This window comes from Bufo bufo, chromosome 2 (genome assembly GCF_905171765.1).
Source record: "Bufo bufo chromosome 2, aBufBuf1.1, whole genome shotgun sequence".
Lineage (NCBI taxonomy): Eukaryota > Metazoa > Chordata > Amphibia > Anura > Bufonidae > Bufo > Bufo bufo.
In genome coordinates, this window is record NC_053390.1 from 371970632 (window position 1) to 371989134 (window position 18503).

The following is an 18503-nucleotide window of genomic DNA, read 5'->3' on the forward strand; positions in this document are numbered from 1 at the left end:
TGAATTTTATGCAACATGTTGTAAATTATTTTAAAGTATCATATATAAAAATTTCTGCTATACCAACCAACTTGTCTGTGTTGCCTGATAAAGAGTGACGCCCAATCCAATCAAGTCTCAAGGCATGTTTAAAAGGTTTAACATTGACTTATAAGATAGCTACCATACATCTGGTGGACAGGTTGTAGTTTTTAATGGTGCCATTTTGGGTACACATAACTTACTGATTAACTTTTATTAACTCTTTCTGGGAGGGAAATGGGGAAAAAACAGCAATACAAAGTTTTTACGTTATAAATTTCACGGAATTCTTTTTTAGCCTAAATAATACAATAACATTATTCACTGAGTCACTATAATTACAGCGATATTAAATATATATAGTTTTTCTTACTACTTTTGCACAATAAAAACCCTTTTAAATTGTTTACTTTTTAACCATTTAATATCCTCTCAAGGGGACCATAATAGGAAATATTTTGATCGCTTCTAAAATACTTTGCACTATTCCTGTAGAGCAATGGATTTTATTGTCAGAGCTGTACTGACATTCACCAGCAGGCTGTGCCAGAGAGGTGCAGCCTGCTTAGAAATGCTGGAGGAAGGACTGAGGCCCACACTAGGCCCTGGCCTACCTGCATTGACATTGACAACCAGTGATCTCATTTTCGGGATGCCAATAGCAGACCGAGTCAGCACCCTCTGTAACTGCTTACATGCAGTGGGCGCCATTGGCCACGGCATGTAAGGGGCTAAAAAGCCCCAATTGGCACTTCTGCCACAATTGTTATGTTGCAGCCATGCCCCCGCTTTCTGCTGCACAGCAAATGCATTCAGCACTTAGACTGGATTGCTGTAAAAAGGCAGCGGCCCAGCCTAAGGCTCCTTAAAGGGTTTCTACCACCAGAAATACTGTTATGTAGCTGACTGACATTAGCGATTCGCTAATGTCAGCACTACATAACAGTATGTTTCTAACATTAGTCCCTGCAGCCGTTTTTGTTAAAAAAGCACTTTTATAGATATGCTAATGAGCCTCTAGGTGCTATGTGGGCGTCATTAGCACCTAGAGGGCTCCGTCCACTAACCATTTCAGCCGCCCATCGCATCCCTCCAGCCCGCCCCGCTCCTGTTGATTGACGTGAAACTTCTCAGTATCTCGTACCAATTCCTGCGCCTGTGCCGTGCGCTTCTGTATTCTCCCGGCGCCGGCTTCCTCACTGCGCCTGCGCCAACTACGTTACAGTGAGGAAGCCGGCACCAGGAGCGCGGCATTCACTCACTGCACCTGCGCCGAATACAGAAGAGCACGGCTCAGGCGCGGGAATTGGTACAAGATACTGAGAAGTTTCAACAGGAGCGGGGCGGGCTGGAGGGACGCGATGTGCGGCTGAAATGGTTAGTGGACGGAGCCCTCTAGGTGCTAATGACGCCCACATAGCACCTAGAGGCTCATTAGTATATCTATAAAAGTGCTTTTTTTAACAAAAACGGCTGCAGGGACTAATGTTAGAAACATACTGTTATGTAGTGCTGACATTAGCGAATCGCTAATGTCAGTCATCTACATAACAGTATTTCTGGTGGTAGAAACCCTTTAATGACCATCATAAAAAAAACATACTTATCCCCAGAGGCGTAACTACTATAACGGCAGACCATGCGACTGCTATAGGGTCCAGAGCAAGAGGGGGACCAGTTGGGATCATCCCCACTTCTACTGGAAGTAAAAACTTGGTCAGGACTCTACCTTCTAAAGGAACAAATTTTAGCAAATGAAGCAGTGGAATAAATGGCCCAAGGGTCATTGAAAGAGGTTTAGGCGGAAACCCTTCTGTCCTGTGTGGGGGCCCTGGTTTGATCCTGGCTATGGGGGCCTTACTTCTCTATGTATGCCTCTGTTTATCCCTTATGGTGACTTCCATAAAATGGAATAAAATGTGTTAAAAAATTCATACACCCCAAAATGGCATTAATAAAAAGTAAAGTTCACCCTGAAAAAAAATAAGCCCTCACACAGCTTTGTAGACATAACAATAGAACTGTTATAGGAGGTCAGAATATGGTGATGAACATAAAAAAATGTTTTAAAAGTTTTATTTTTTTTCAGAATGAAAATACAAGAAACACTATATGAGTGTGGCATAGCTGTAATTGTACTGACCTAGAGAATGATGCTAACAGGTCAGTTTATGAATTAAGCAGGGGGCGTGGGCGCATGACGTAGTGACTCACGCTGACAGCGCCCGTCCTTCCCGCCTGCCTCCTCCCTCCTCTCTGCTACCGAGCGCTTGTTGTAAGTAATACAGGCGCTGATTACTATTAACAATGCCACAATTATAGATAAGATTAGGGTATATACAGTGAGCGGGGCCCGTGTAGTAGAATACAGTCAATGCACGGGCCCCGCTTTCATTATAAAAAGAGATGCCGGCCCCCAGCCCCTCCTCCCTCTCAGCTGATACACCCGCCGCGCGGCGTATCATTGACAGGCAGGCAAAATGCAGCATTCGCCCCATAAGACGCACTGCTATTTTTCCCCCACTTTTGGGGGGGGGGGGAAAGTGCGTTTTATAGGGCGAAAAATACGGTAAACAAAACAATGGCGGAATTAGGTGCTTTTCTCCAATTCTAGTCCATTTTGATTTTTTTTCCAGCTACCCACTACATTCTATATACAGTCCTGATCAAAAGTTTAAGACCACTTGAAAAATTGCAAAAAATCCTATTTTACTTTGTTGGATCTTAACAAGGTTCCAAGTAGAGCTTCAACATGCAACAAGAAGAAATGAGAGTGACACAAAACATTTTCTGAGCATTCAATTAATTGAAAATAACGATTAAACTGAAACAGGCTGTTTTTCAGCTGATCCAAATTTTAGGACCACATGCCTTTAAAAGGCCAAATCTGTGCAAAGATGTGGATTCATTGTCATTTTCTGTCAGGTAGTCACACGTTGTGATGGCAAAGGCAAAAAAACTCTCCCTTTTTGAACGTGGTCGGGTTGTTGAACTGCATAAGCAGGGTCTCTCACATCGCCGTTGGAATTTCTTAAATGATCCTGAGGGTTATGGAACAAAAAAGTCAAGTGGAAGACCCAAAAAAATTTCATCAGCACTGAGCCGGAGGATCTAATTGGCTGTCCGTCAAGACACTGGACGAGCCTCGACCCAAATTAAGGCCCTTACTGGTGCTGACTGCAGCCCCATAACCATCAGACGGCATCTGAGACTGAAGGGCTTCAAAAACAAAAAACGTCTTCAAAGACCTCGTCTCCTTGAACGCCACAGAACTGCTCGTTTGGACTTTGCAAGAGAGCACCAAACATGGGACATTCAAAGGTGGAAGAAAGTTTTATTCTCTAAAGAGAAAAAATTTAACCTTGATGGCCCTGATGGTTTCCAACGTTACTGGCATGACAAGCAGATCCCACCTGAGATGTTTTCTACGCACCACAGTGGAGGGGGCGCCATAATGGTCTGGGGTGCTTTTTCCTTCAGTGGAACAATGGAGCTTCAGGAAGTGCAGGGGCGTCAAACGGCTGCTGGCTATGTCCAGATGTTCAGAGAGCATTCCTCATGACTGAGGGCCCTCGTCTGTGTGGTAACGACTGGGTTTTTCAACAGGACAACGCTACAGTACCCAATGCCCGCAGGACAAGGGACTTCTTCCAGGAGAATAACATCACTCTTTTGGCCCATCCTGCGTGTTCCCCTGATCTAAATCCAATTGAGAACCTTTGGGGATGGATGGCAAGGGACGTTTGCAAAAATGGACAACAGTTCCAGACAGTAGATGGCCTTCGCGCGGCCGTCTTCACCACTTGGAGAAATGTTCCCACTCACCTCATGGAAACGCTTGCATCAAGCATGCCGAAACGAATTTTGGAAGTGATAAACAATAATGGCGGAGCTACTCATTACTGAGTTCATGTTTGGAAGTTGGATTTCTGTTTTGGGGGGGGGGGTTATTTTTTTTTTTTTGAGGTGTGGTCCTAAACTTTTGATCAGCTGAAAAACAGCCTGTTTTAGTTTATTCGTTGTTTTCATTAAATTAAATGCTCAAAAAATGTTTTGTCTCACTCCATTTCTTCTTGTTGCATGTTGAAGCTCTACTTGGAACCTTGTTAAGATCCAGCCATTCTAAATATGATTTTTTGCCATTTTTCAAGTGGTCTTAAACTTTTGATCAGGACTGTAGTATTCAATGGTGCCAATAGAAAATGCAACTTGTCCCACAAAAAACAAGCACTCATACGGCTGTGAATTGAAAAATAAAAAACAGTTATAGGTCAGGAAAGGCAGGGACTAAAAAATGAAAACACAAAAATGGAAAATCACAAGGTCCTTAAGGGGTTAAAGGAGTTGTCACTTGTAGTTTTCCAAATTTAATGAAGAATATTTGGTGATCAGAGACTGCATATGTAGTGGGGAGCCATGCATGAGAATTGGCTTGCACTGTAATCCCTTCAGTCTCAGGTTCATTTGCGGGCCAGTTGCAAAAATACTACCGATATAACTATTCAGTAATCTGATTGACATGTCATAAAAGTCTTTTGATGGGACAGGTACTTTATGAGTACAGAGAATAGAAATCATATAATGAATACTTTCACCAGAAGAGCTTGCAAATTCAGCGCACATTATGAATTGCATCTTATTGCATATTAAAGGGATTCTGTCACCTAGTTTTTGGTTATAGAGATGCAGACATGCACGGCTAGATCGCCGCTAGCATGTCCGCAATATACCTGTCCTATAGGGCTGTGTCCTTTTATTTAGTTAAAAAAATGATTTTAGAGATATGTAAATGAGCCTTGTAAGGTGCCCAAGGGGCTGTACTAACCTTCTTGGTGCCCAGCCACGCCTCCTGTGAAGGAGCCCAGCACCGCCTATGTCCTCTGAATCTCCTCCTTTCGTCACAGTTAGATTGCCGTAATCTCGCGATCTAGCCGTGCATGTCCGCATCTCTATAACCTAAAACGAGGTGACAGAATCCCTTTAAGAACTGTAGAAGTCTATATTAAACTGGACATTTTTATTACTTTGCATGTGAGCATGCAAAGTAAGGAAAAAAAATACTATGCAATCCTGATGGTATTTATAGCTTTTATTGTCAGTAGCTCCATAGTACCCAGTGCTGATTACTTCTGCAATACAATGCTGGCAGTTAAAGTAAAGACACGTTATAACATTTTATACACATATGGTCTTATCCCACAGAGCAATGCCAAATCATTCACAGCTGAGATAAATGCCCAGGGACCTGCAAATACACATGAATTAGGGTGTGAGATAATTGGGAATCACTGCTGTATTACTGTATCCAATACATAAAAATATTTCTTTTCCATACCATATCTACAGCATTTTATGTCACAGAATTGTGTACCCTCACCTACTGTCTCTTTCCCAGAGAGGTGTAGGTGTGCAGCCCATGAAGGAAGCAAAACACATTTGTTGTCTGAGTGGCCCCAACTTAGGTATTGTCATAGCATGATCCTCCTCACCACAACCTCTGAATAGTGACTGATTAATATTAACTTACTATTACTGCACAAAACACACTATACAAAGACCAATACACCCCCATACAGTGCCATGCAGCGATAGATATTAGTTTTACACAAGTGCTATTTAGAACATAAGTGATTACAGTACAGTTATATCCAATGACTTACAGCTTACATCTCCTTCAATTGGAAACATTTACTTTTCCTGTCTTTTCCATGTGGCTCAGACCACCATGATACCTTCTTTCAGCCACAACTTTAGTCTTCAGCATTAGCAACAAAGACATCTTTGGCATCTGACTGCTCCAGCATCTGCCCTACCTTTCTCCAACCTGCGCAAACTCCCCATCATGCTGATACCCCTAATTCTGTGCCTGTTGCTGCCTTTTCTGCCCCATTACTGTATCTGCTATGTGGCACAGTGCACCCTTCAGATATAATGGTGTCATAATTATAACTGCCCCCCCCCCCCCCAAAAAAAAAGGAGCCACATTAACTGTACCCTTGAAAACAATAATGTCCCCAAAATGTATAAGCCAGGCAGTTATAGTGCACTATACAGTAAAAATGCCATCTTTGGTACCCCACATAGTAATAGTGATCTTCTCAGCGTATCCACACCTCCTATTAGTGTTGAGCTTGAATATTCGAATAGCGAATATTAATCGCGAAGATCGCAACTTCGCTAATTCACGAATATTTCAAATATAGTGCTTGTAATTTTTTTACATCTGAAAACATGATTCCTCCCTGCTTCTTTCTTGTGGGTGAATGAGTTATTGGCCCACAAGCAACTTAAGCAGGAAGGAATCATGTTTTCACATGGAAAAAAAATGACGAATATTCAAAAAAACTAATATATAGCAATATAGAGAATATATTCGCTATTTAGAATATTCGCATTATTTTTTCCTATCTGTACAGTTGTTCGCATACTCCTCCAAAATTATTTGACTTCTTCACTTCACTACTTTATTAGATTGGTCATCCTATCGCCATGACAGCTTGATTCAGAGAACTGTGCCCTATTAAAAGTATCAGCCATCAAACTACAGACTAAGGTCTCATTCACATGGCCATATCCATTTTGCTGTCCACAAACAACGGATCCGCAAAATGTGAACACTGGCTGTGTGCTTGTCCCATTTTTCTACTAAAACTGGCTATTCTTGTCCGCAAAATGGACATGAATAGGACATGTTCTATAATTTGCAGAGCGGCCACACTGATGTGCACAGCACACGGATGACATCCGTGAGCTGCCCGCATTTTTTGTGGATTAATAAAAATAAATGGGTCCACATGCGATTTGCAAAAACTGCAGATTGGACGTGGGCAAAAACTGCAGTTGCATGCATGAGGCCTTACATGTAGAGACTGCAGACTCAAAATGGTTGAGCCTCACTGAGTTTTAAAAGAATATGGATTTTATTCTAGTGTTGACTACCTTAGTGTTACCTAATATGGTCTTGACAAGGTCTAGTAATACTGTGACATGTTTGGTGCCACTAGTACACAATGGTATCCACAAGCAAGGTACCTGAAAGTTACATTTAACTCCCTAGGAACCGATTGGGAAATACTGTATTATATCATTGGTGAGTCCTGCCAAAAATAGTAGGTTAATGTATATGGGCAGCTGTTTACTCATATGAAACACACGTACAACTGCATAACTGCAGCAGATTTAGCAAATGATGCATATTGTGCTCTACACAGCTGTCTATGCTTTATTTCACTGTAAAATGAAGGCACTAGTCTTCTTAAAAGCTACAAGTTCTTAACATGATAATTAAGTCATCCCTGCTGTTCACCTAAATAAGTTTACACTGAAATAGCCTACTACATGAACAACTATATCAGAGATGATCCCCAAGCACCTCCACACAACAGATGCCTGTGATGGCTCATTTCACAGAAGGCTTTCATTTGTAATGGGTGGGCCTTGCATGGTGGCTTAATAAGTCCTATTTTATTTTTGCAGTTCTAGTGGCATCATAACTCCTTTGCTGAGGTTTCTAAAGTACAGCTTGCAGTTGTGGTTACTTATCACTGGGAAAGAGGATAACAATTAAAGGAAACACTAGCAAGCTTCAAGCTGTTGTTAGGTAAGGAAGTTACTGGACAGCTATCCAGTTGTGGCCACACAAAAAGCCCTGTTTTGCCTATTATAATCCTAAATCGATTCTGTTAATGAAAAAAAAAAACATTGTTATGAAATCAAGATTTTATCGTACCATATGATAGACGATTTCAGATATTACTTTGCATGTCAAATCAAGGCATAACTGATACTCTGTCACTGAGTCTGCAGAATTTAAAGGGGAAGGAGTGAAAACTTCTACTCTCTATATTAGTAACTGATAGCCAGCATGGCTTCATGAAGCAAATGCTTGGTTTCTATGAGTATGTAAGTACAAATCTGGTTGTTGGTCATGCGGCAGATGTGATATATTTGGATTTTCCCGAAATATTTGATACAGTACTACACAAGTCCCTTGTGCTGGGGCTACAAATGCAGCGACTAGAGGACAATATATTCACATGGGTAAAAAATTGGTTCCAGGACAGAAAACAAAGAGTTTTTGTAAATAGCACATATTCAAAATGGCCTAAAAGTCAGCAGTGGGGTACCACAAGGATTAGAGATAAGCGAATTTCCCAAAATTTTGGTACGAATCAGCAGATTTGATTCAGCCCTTAATAAATCCAAACAGAATCGAAAGTGCCCCAATTGCCACAAAAAGTTGTGTATGACCCTCTTTGGTTTCCTAGGACTGTATCCAACCCCTTTCAAGCTCTCCTGTTCCACAGGATTAAAGTTTAGCAAATGTGGTTCCAATATTAAACAAGGGGTAAAAAACAGAGCCCGTAAACTATAGGCCAGTAAGTCTAACATCTGTCGTGAGTAAACTGAAGGTTTTCTAAGAGATGATATTCTAGACAGAGTATAAACTCTGATTGGGTCACCATCACTTGTGAGGTACCTCAAGGATCAGAATTAGGCCCTATTCTTTTCAATATATTTATTAATGATCTTGTAGAGGGGCTGCACAGAAAAATAATCATTTTTGCTGATTCTACTAAACTGTGTAAAGTAATTAACACGGAAGAGGACAGTATACTGCTACAGATGGATCTGGATAGATTGGAGGCTTGGACAGAGACGTGGCAGATAGATGCCCGTGTAGAGAACATAGTCCTGCCACTTTACAAATCACTAGACAGACCACACATGGAGTACAATGTACAGTATAAGTATGGTCTCCTGTGAACAAGACAGACATAGCAGAGCTGAATAGGGTTCAGAGAAGGGCAACTAAAGTAATAACTGGAATGGGTGGACTACAGTACCCAGAAAATTAGGGTTATTCAGTTTAGAAAAAAGACGACTGAGGGGAGATCTAATAACCATGTATAAATATATTAAGGGTTAGTACAGAGATCTCTCCCATCATCTATTTATACCCAGGACTGTGACATGGGGGCATCCTCTACGTCTAGAGGAAAGAAGGTTTTTCTATTACAATAGAAGGGGATTCTTCACTGTAAGAGCAGTGAGACTATGGAACTCTCTGCCTGAGGAGGTGGTGATGGAGATTATTTCCCTCCCTTTCTGGAATGTAATAATATTACATGTTATAATTACAAGATTTCTAGAGAAGAGTCTTTAATCCATGGAGTTATTCTGATTGGAGTTGAGAAGGAATCCCCCCCCCCCCCTAAAATGAGGAATATTAGATTCTACCTCATGAGGTTTTTTTTTTTACTATTACTACAAGCTATGTTGCTATATTATAAAAGTTTTAGATTCACATTTTAGTGGAAATTCATAACAAATTTTATTAATGCAGAATTGATAGGAAGGATCTATATTAGTCCCAATTCTCTCTAATGCCTTTATCAATGATCTTCTGGATGGGACTGGAGTAACTTGCACTTTCTGTCAGTACAAAAGGGCCATTACTACTGCTTAAAGGCCAGATAGGAGGTAGCGATGAGCGGGAGGTGCCATATTCAATTTTGCGATATTTCGCGTATATTCGATTGAATATTCTTCTTATATTCGTTGAAATCGAATATTCGTCATTATTCTATTTATCGTGAATAATATGCGATTTAATTATTCGCTTATTGCGATTTTCTTTTAACTGTGGCTATGGCTAATATGTTTTACGAATATTTGCTATATTTCTAACTTTGTTTTTTAGAATATTCGTAATATTCTAAAAAACAAAGTTATAGCAATATAGCGAATATTCATAAAATACACATATAGACTGTAATTTAGCTAATATAGTGCTATAATCTTTTTTTTATAGTCTCATTTTGTTTGCCTCTTCTGATCTTTAGTTTCGGAAAAAATTTACACTATTAAAAAAAAATACTATAGCACTATATTAGCTAAATTACAGTCTATATGTGTATTTTTCGAATATTCGCTATATTGCTATATATTCTTGTTTTAGAATATGACGAATATGACGAATATTCTAAAAAACTAAGTTATAGCAATATAGCGAATATTCGTAAAATACACATATAGACTGCAATTTAGCTAATATAGTGCTATAGTATTTTTTTTTAATAGTGTAAATTTTTTCCAAAACTGAAGTTCAGAAGAGACAAAAAATAAATTTGACTATAAAAAAAAGATTATAGCACTATATTAGCTAAATTACAGTCTATATGTGTATTTTACCAATATTCGCTATATTGCTATAACTTTGTTTTTTAGAATATGATGAATATTCTAAAAAACGAAGTTATAGCAATATAGCGAATATATTTGTTATTTATAATATTCGTCTTTTTTTTTTCAATGTGTACTGTTATTCCACTTTGGCATACTGATCCCCAACAAGCGTCCCCGTCACCATGGGAACGCCTGTGGGTTAGAAAATACCATCGGATCTGAGTTTTCCCTGAGATCGTGAAAACTCAGATCCGATGGTATATTCTAACCCACAGGCCGTTCCCATGGTGACGGGGACGCTTGTCGGGGAGCAGTATGCCAAAGTGGAATAACAGTACACATTGAAAAAAAAAAGACGAATATTCTAAATAACAAATATATTCGCTATATTGCTATAACTTCGTTTCAACAGGGTCTCCCAATCACCTCCTTGCGACGATTTGAAATGGATACATAGACTAGACACCCTGGAGCCCAGGGGTCTCAATAGAGACTTTAATTTGGGGGTCTTCACTTGATTTGTAGGTACTAGTATTGTACCTTTTCATTCTGTGTATATGAGCATTTAAATACTGTATCTTAAGTTTTGTGCCCAACATTTTTGTTGCGATATGTTTAAATTAGTTATGGTGGTATGAGCACAGTTTAACACATTGATTTTTGTCTGAACCTACAGATGATGGCTCCCTGTGGGGTCCTGCGCACTCTACGCATGTCCTCGGCCGCCTCCGATTGATGCATCCGTGGCGTCACTCATCAGTCACAACTTAATATTTGCAGGGGAATTAGGTTTCCAATACAAGGATATAGGGGTGAGTCCGTTAACTCCTGCCTAGAGAGGTGTGTCTTGAATGAATGTGTGAGTGGATACACTCTTGACCCTACAGTTGGTTGTCATGATCAACGGAGGGTCATCTTTTTGTGTCCACGATCCCCCAAAATAACGTGGCACGCGTCCAGTCCAATAATATGGATAGGAGGTGTGACCAGTTCCCTGGGGCGGAGCGAATGTGAACATAGTCACCTCACTTGGGTGTTCAACTGGCTGCTGCTGATTGTCACCCTGGAGGGACCGTGTTTTTTCTTGTGGGTCTCTAGCTAGAGACTGTTGCTCCGTAATAGCCCTTTAATGGCCTCTATATAATATGGCATGGAAGTTTTGACTGGTACTCCCCCTGCTGTTAAATGGCGTTCGGCCTATCCAGCTCCCCGACTGACAGATGAGACGGACCGCTTCCTTCTTGGCTAAGGAAGCGTCCCCGTCTCCCTGATGACCGGAAGGTACATGTGACTAGCCAGCTTTTAGGCCGTGTTGAGAAGAGGAGTAATCTCCTCCCCACGCGGCAACAGCTGACGTCATAATTGGCCTCTTCTCTTTTTTTCTATTGGCTCCAGTTTCTCCTTTTTTCAATTTTTTCTATTGGCTCCGGTGTCGGCAACCGCTGACGTCATGGATGGCTTTTTTCTTATTGGCCGACGTCATGTAATGCCTCCGTTGCCTATTAGCTGTGATAGGGCACTGACGCATGCGCGATGAGGAGACGGGAACGCCGGTATTTGGCGCTTCACTGAGACTAGCCTGGATTGTGCAGCCTTCGCAGGGATCATCATCTCTAATAAGGTATAATGGAATGTATTGCTTTAATCACCATTTGTGTTCTAAGGTATATCACCCTGATGTCATTGATGTTTTTCTGAGCTTTTCTTTACTTGAATCATGTTATGTGCAAACATAAGTATACGCCCACTTGGGAGGAGGGACTGTACACAACCACCAATGTACCTACCTCTGTACACTATTTAAGGCACTCTAGGATATGGGACTTCATTGCTTGATAAAGACCAACCATGGTCAAAACGTTGCTATAATCTAGCTGTCTGAGTGAATAAATCACCATTTTAGATCAACTGCTGGCGAGTGCTGCGGATTATTGAAGCTTCTGGATGAGTTGGGACCCCCAGCCAGGATCCCTATCTGCGTACACCACCTAGCTTGAAGCCTGTCTACTGGTCCGTACTCAAGTATATGGGATAAGTAGTGCTGCCAATCCCTGAGGTTTTCATCATACAGAATGGAGGCTTCCCGAACTCAGAAAATATAATGTTTGTCCTTAGTTTACACACTTTCCTGCCTGATCTTGAACTATTATTGTTGACCATTGCGTTAGTAAGATAAATATATGGAATGTATTAACATAGCCCATGTTGAACTCCGTACTCCCCCTGCCCAAAAATAAATTATTAAAAAATACTGCTAGACTATGAAAGCCTGGCCTTGGATAATGCATTAGTCCAAAGGCTTAAATGACTCTTGGTCCTAAAAGGATTAAAGTGGTTTACCAGACACCAAAAGGAATCTTCGATTTGGTTAACTTAGATCAGCCATGTTTGATTTTTTTTGGGCTGAACTTGATATACTATACATGGTCCTGATGAGTCTTGTAGCTGACCCTTACTTTGCCATAGGTGACCCAAACTAGCACGTTTAGGACTCTTTCACACGAGAGTGACGGATTAGGTCCGAATGCGTTCAGGGTGCGTTCAGGGAAACTCGCACCATTTTGCAAGCAAGTTCAGTCAGTTTTGTCTGCGATTGCGTTCAGTTGTTCAGTTTTTTCCGCGCGGGTGCAATGCGTTTTGATGGGTTTTTTACGCACGTGATGAAAAACTGAAGGTTAGCTACTCTCTTAGCAACCATCAGTGAAAAATGCATCGCGCCCGCACTTGCTTGCGGATGAAATGCATTTTTCACGCAGCCCTATTCGCTTCTATGGGACCAGGGCTGCGTGAAAAATGCAGAATATAGAACATGTTGCGATTTTCATGGAACACACAAGTGATGCGTGAAAAACAGCGCTCATGTACACAGACCCATTGAAATGAATGCCACGTATCGCACCTGGGCGGAAAACTTGCTCGTGTGAAAGGTGCCTTAAGGCCAGATTGGCTGGCCTGCTCAATAGCGGGAATCACTTTGCAGCCTGGTTACAAGGAGGTGAGACTTCAACTATGGAGTATATGTGGTGACAACTTCTAATATTGTGACTGCTCCTTTCACCAAAAAGTACTAACATATGGCAACTAGTTTGGCTCAATCCTCATTTTTATACTATTGGTGATTCCACTACTTTAGGAATCACAAAAATAATGAGACGGATTTACTAATTCTGTCTGTATAAACTTAGCCTGATCACAGTGGCTGATGCTGGATGATAAATCTTACACATCTTTAGACTGTCTACTCTAACTTTACATTACCTATTAGTTGGCTTAATTTATATCATCATTGTGTGCCAAAAATCTGGTACATTGGTGCACCTTAAGCCATGCCTTTTTCTAGTAGGTCACACTCCTTTTCTGCTAAGCCATGCCCCCTTTTTTTTTTTTGCACAAATGACACAAGAACTCTAGCACATTTTAATTAGTGAATCTCCCCATTATATGTTCATAACTAGACAGTCTTGGTGTTCAGGCGTTGAAGGGTGATAATAATTTGTTAATTACAGTACTCAGGGGCGTAGCCATAGTGGAAGTAGGGGAAGCAGATGCTACGGAGCCTGACTTCAGAAGGGGCCCTCCTGGAAGGAGGACTAAAAGATTTTATTGCCAGGGCCCTCTCAATAGTATTATACAATGACAGTATATACAGTCATATGACAGTATATAATGTGTAGGAAATGGACAGAGCTGCTGTCTGACCCGGTCTGAGAGAGCTATCTTGACTAGTCACAGTAGTGAAGGTTGCATGGGAGGAGGGGGTTACCGGAGGTGGGCCCTGTTCAAAAAATTTCTGTGCAGCCTAGTCAGTTCTAGTTACGCCACTGCCAGAACTTATAATTGAAATTTTACTTTTTATTTTATTTTTTAAGTTATACTTCTTCTAAGCTCTACTTGTGAGTATATACTTTCTCTAGAAGAGAAAATGAAGTATAAAAATCTGGAAAATCAATACAGATTTAAGCCCTTTTGCTTAGTCTGGGCATGCTGAAGGAATAAGTCAGGCTATTACCATCGCTAGTCCCCATACTGTCTAGTTATTTACCAGCTGCAGATCGTGATTAGATCTGCCGGCAAATCATTATCTTCCAGCATGCTATATTAATAGCATGTTAAAATATCCAGGTTACCCGATGAACGAGTGTTTGCTAGTTCATCAGATAATCGGCGGCAGTATTACACAGAGAATGCTATCAATCATTGATAACTCCTCCCCCATGTACAGCTATGTACATGGGGGAGGAGTTATCAGTGATTGATAGCATTCTTTGTGTAAGTATGTATACAGAGATAGCTGTCAGTCACTGATAGCTGTACATGGAGGAGGTGTTATCAGTGATTGATAGCATTCTTTGTGTAAGTATGTATACATAGATAGCTGTCAGTCACTGATAGCTGTACACAGGGGAGGTGTTATCTGTGATTGATATCATTCTCTGTGTAAGTCTATTCATAGATAGCTGTCAGTCACTGATAGTTGTACATGGGAGAGATGATATCAGTGATTGATACAGCATTTTCTGTGTAACTGTGTATACATAGATAGCTGTCAGTCACTGATAGCTGTACACAGGGGAGGTGCTATCAGTGATTGATAGTATTATCTGTGTAAGTGTATATACATAGCTGTCAGTCACTAATAGTTGTACACAGGGGAGGTGTTATCTGTGATTGATAGCATTCTCTGTGTAAGTGTGTATACATAGATAACTGTCAGTCACTGATAGCTATACACAGGGGAGGTGCTATCAGTGATTGATAGCATTCTCTGTATAAGTGTATTTACATAGATAGCTGTCAGTCACTGATAGCTGTACATGGGGAGGTGTTATCAGTGATTGATAGCATTCTCTGTGTAAGTGTGTATATATATATAGATAGCTGTCAGTCACTAATAGCTGTACACTGGGGAGGTGTTATCAGTGATTGATAGCATTCTCTGTGTAAGTGTGTATACTGAGAGAGCTGTCAATCACTGATAACTGTACACAGGGGAGGTGTTATCACTGATTGATAGCATTCTTTGTGTAAGTGTGTATACAGAGAGAGCTGTCATTCACTGATAACTGTATACGGGCAGTCTTAAGTATAGAAAGAGCAGAAAAATAAATGTGTAAATAAATACATTTTTCAGAATCTTTTACCGCAAACTATACATCAGTCCATTCAGTTCCTCCTGCTCTATAACCTCCTGGCTGCAGATTGTGATGTATTTTGTGATGACAGGTGCTCTTTAAGAAGCTGAAGAAGTATGGTCAAACATGGCAATTTACAAGATGCAAAATCTACATGTTTTTATCTTGTGGAACTCTTTACAAGCTTACATAGCATTTTACAGCTAATAGATCATGTGTTTTGTTAAAGAGTATTTTATGTACTAAATACAGAAACTAACCTGGATAGAACAGTGTCTAAGTTGTTAATAATATTAATAGTTGTTAATAATATTAATAATTAATAATATTAATAATATTATTATTAGTTGTTAATTCAGTTATATTTGCCTAATAGATTCCTACTTTGGATTTACAAAGGTTACATCTACTAATGGCTTGGTATCATGCCCACAGGATTTACCTCTAGACCATATAAATCTGTAGTATTACACAGAATTATATTCCCTTCCTAACTGCATGCCTGTGTCAGTCCTCATTGTATGGCTTTAGGTCCATTCCAGAGTTTTATTTTTTTATTCTGATTTAGAGTAGAGTGAATAGACATGATATGTTTTAATCTTACTATAATGTATCATCAGTAATACAGTTACAATCTATGGAGGCTCCAGGAGTAGATTTTAATACTATGGCTTTATTTTTATTAGGAGAATATAAGGCTATAATTCCCAAATATATATATATAAAAAAAATAATCCATTGGCTGCTATATTGTGGAGCTGTATCAAATAATCAGCAGTTCTCTATGCGATTTATGAAAACATTTAGTGAGTGAAATAAGATCATTTAATTAAGAGGACTAAGGCACTAATTTAATATGAAATCTGCTGAACACTTGTGTCTCCATGGTTGGCAAATGGCAAAAATAGTAATATGATCTTGTGTGAACTAATCCTGGTAATCTTGTCCATAAAGAGTCTGAGGGAAAATAAGCATTATTAATTAAAGATTTCTGGTGGCGTGAAGATGGGTCATTCTAGTTAACCGGAACTCTAAGCTATTTTAATAGGCACATGGATATAGACGCAAGATATATTATATGAATGTTCATTAATTAGCTCTCACATTGATATTTTTGGACTTGCATTGAAATCAATGATTTAAGTAATATATTGAGCCATGAACTCCTCATTATTTTCTGCCTGAATTATTACTCAGTCTTGTGTACGTTACCCTGCTGTAACATATGTTAATCTCTACACAGCAGTCACACTGTGAAAGCTCATTATTGGGGTTAAAATGTAGGCCACTGGTCCTTAAAAAAAAATGATACCACTAACCAGACGTTCTGATTACAAGATCCATGTAACAAGTTAATTGGAAATTCATTGGTGTGACGCAGGCAAATGTAATGCTTAGCTGGGAGCCACATGGCGAGTCCTACTTAAACAATGAATAGCCCTTTTTATCTTTACTTGAGAAAAAGATGACTTTATATTGATTTTTCTTCTTTTATTAAAGCTGGTTAAAACAAGATATCATGTTACTAGATGAGATGCTTGATTTCACTAGATATATCGACCCAGTGAATCCTGGAGAAACTTAGTTCAGGAATCTGGAAATTTAGGCAACAAATATATCTGAATATTAGAGTTTAGGGTAAAAATAATAAAATATGTTGTGATAGTAGCTTAGTAGCTGCATGAAGAATATACAGTCCTGATCAAAAGTTTAAGACCACTTGAAAAATGGCAAAAAAATCATATTTAGCATGGCTGGATCTTAACAAGGTTCCAAGTAGAGCTTCAACATGCAACACGAAGAAATGGGAGTGAGACAAAACATTTTTGGAGCATTCAATTTAATGAAAACAACGAATAAACTGAAACAGGCTGTTTTTCAGCTGATCAAAAGTTTAGGACCACACCTCCCAAAAAAAACTAAACCCCCCTAAAACATAAATGAGTAACTCAGTAATGAGTAGCTCCGCTCTTATTGTTTATCACTTCAAAAATTTGTTTCGGCATGCTTGATGCAAGCGTTTCCATGAGGTGAGTGGGAACATTTTCTTCAAGTGGTGAAGACGGCCACACGAAGGCCATCTACTGTCTTGAACTGTTGTCCATTTTTGTAAACTTCCCTTGCCATCCATCCCCAAAGGTTCTCAATTGGATTTAAATCAGGGGAACACGCAGGATGGGCCAAAAGAGTGATGTTATTCTCCTGGAAGAAGTCCCTTGTCCTGCGGGCATTGTGTACTGTAGCGTTGTCCTGTTGAAAAACCCAGTCGTTACCACACAGACGAGGGCCCTCAGTCATGAGGAATGCTCTCTGCAACATCTGGACATAGCAAGCGGCCGTTTGATGCCTCTGCACTTCCTGAAGCTCCATTGTTCCACTGAAGGAAAAAGCACCCCAGACCATTATGGCGCCCCCTCCACTGTGGCGCGTAGAAAACATCTCAGGTGGGATCTGCTTGTCATGTCAGTAACGTTGGAAACCATCAGGACCATCAAGGTTACATTTTTTCTCATCAGAGAATAAAACTTTCTTCCACCTTTGAATCTCCCATGTTTGGTGCTCTCTTGCAAAGTCCAAATGAGCAGTTCTGTGGCGTTCAAGGAGACGAGGTCTTTGAAGACGCTTTTTGTTTTTGAAGCCCTTCAGTCTCAGATGCCGTCTGATGGTTATGGGGCTGCAGTCAGCACCAGTAAGAGCCTTAATTTGGGTCAAGGATCATCCAGTGTCTTGACGGACAGCCAATTGGATCCTCCGGCTCAGTGCTGATGAAATTTTTTGGGGTCATCCACTTGACTTTTTTGTTCCATAACCCTCAGGATCATTTAAGAAATTCCAAATGATTGTCTTACTGCGTCCCACCTCAGCAGCGATGGCGCGCTGTGAGAGACCCTGCTTATGCAGTTCAACAACCCGACCACGTTCAAAAAGGAAGAGTTTTTTTTGCCTTTGCCATCACAACGTGTGATTACCTGACAGAAAATGACAATGAATACACATCTTTGCACAAATTTGGCCTTTTAAAGGTATGTGGTCCTAAAATTTGGATCAGCTGAAAAACAGCCTGTTTCAGTTTAATTGTTATTTTCAATTAATTGAATGCTCAAAAAATGTTTTGTCTCACTCTCATTTCTTCTTGTTGCATGTTGAAGCTCTACTTGGAAC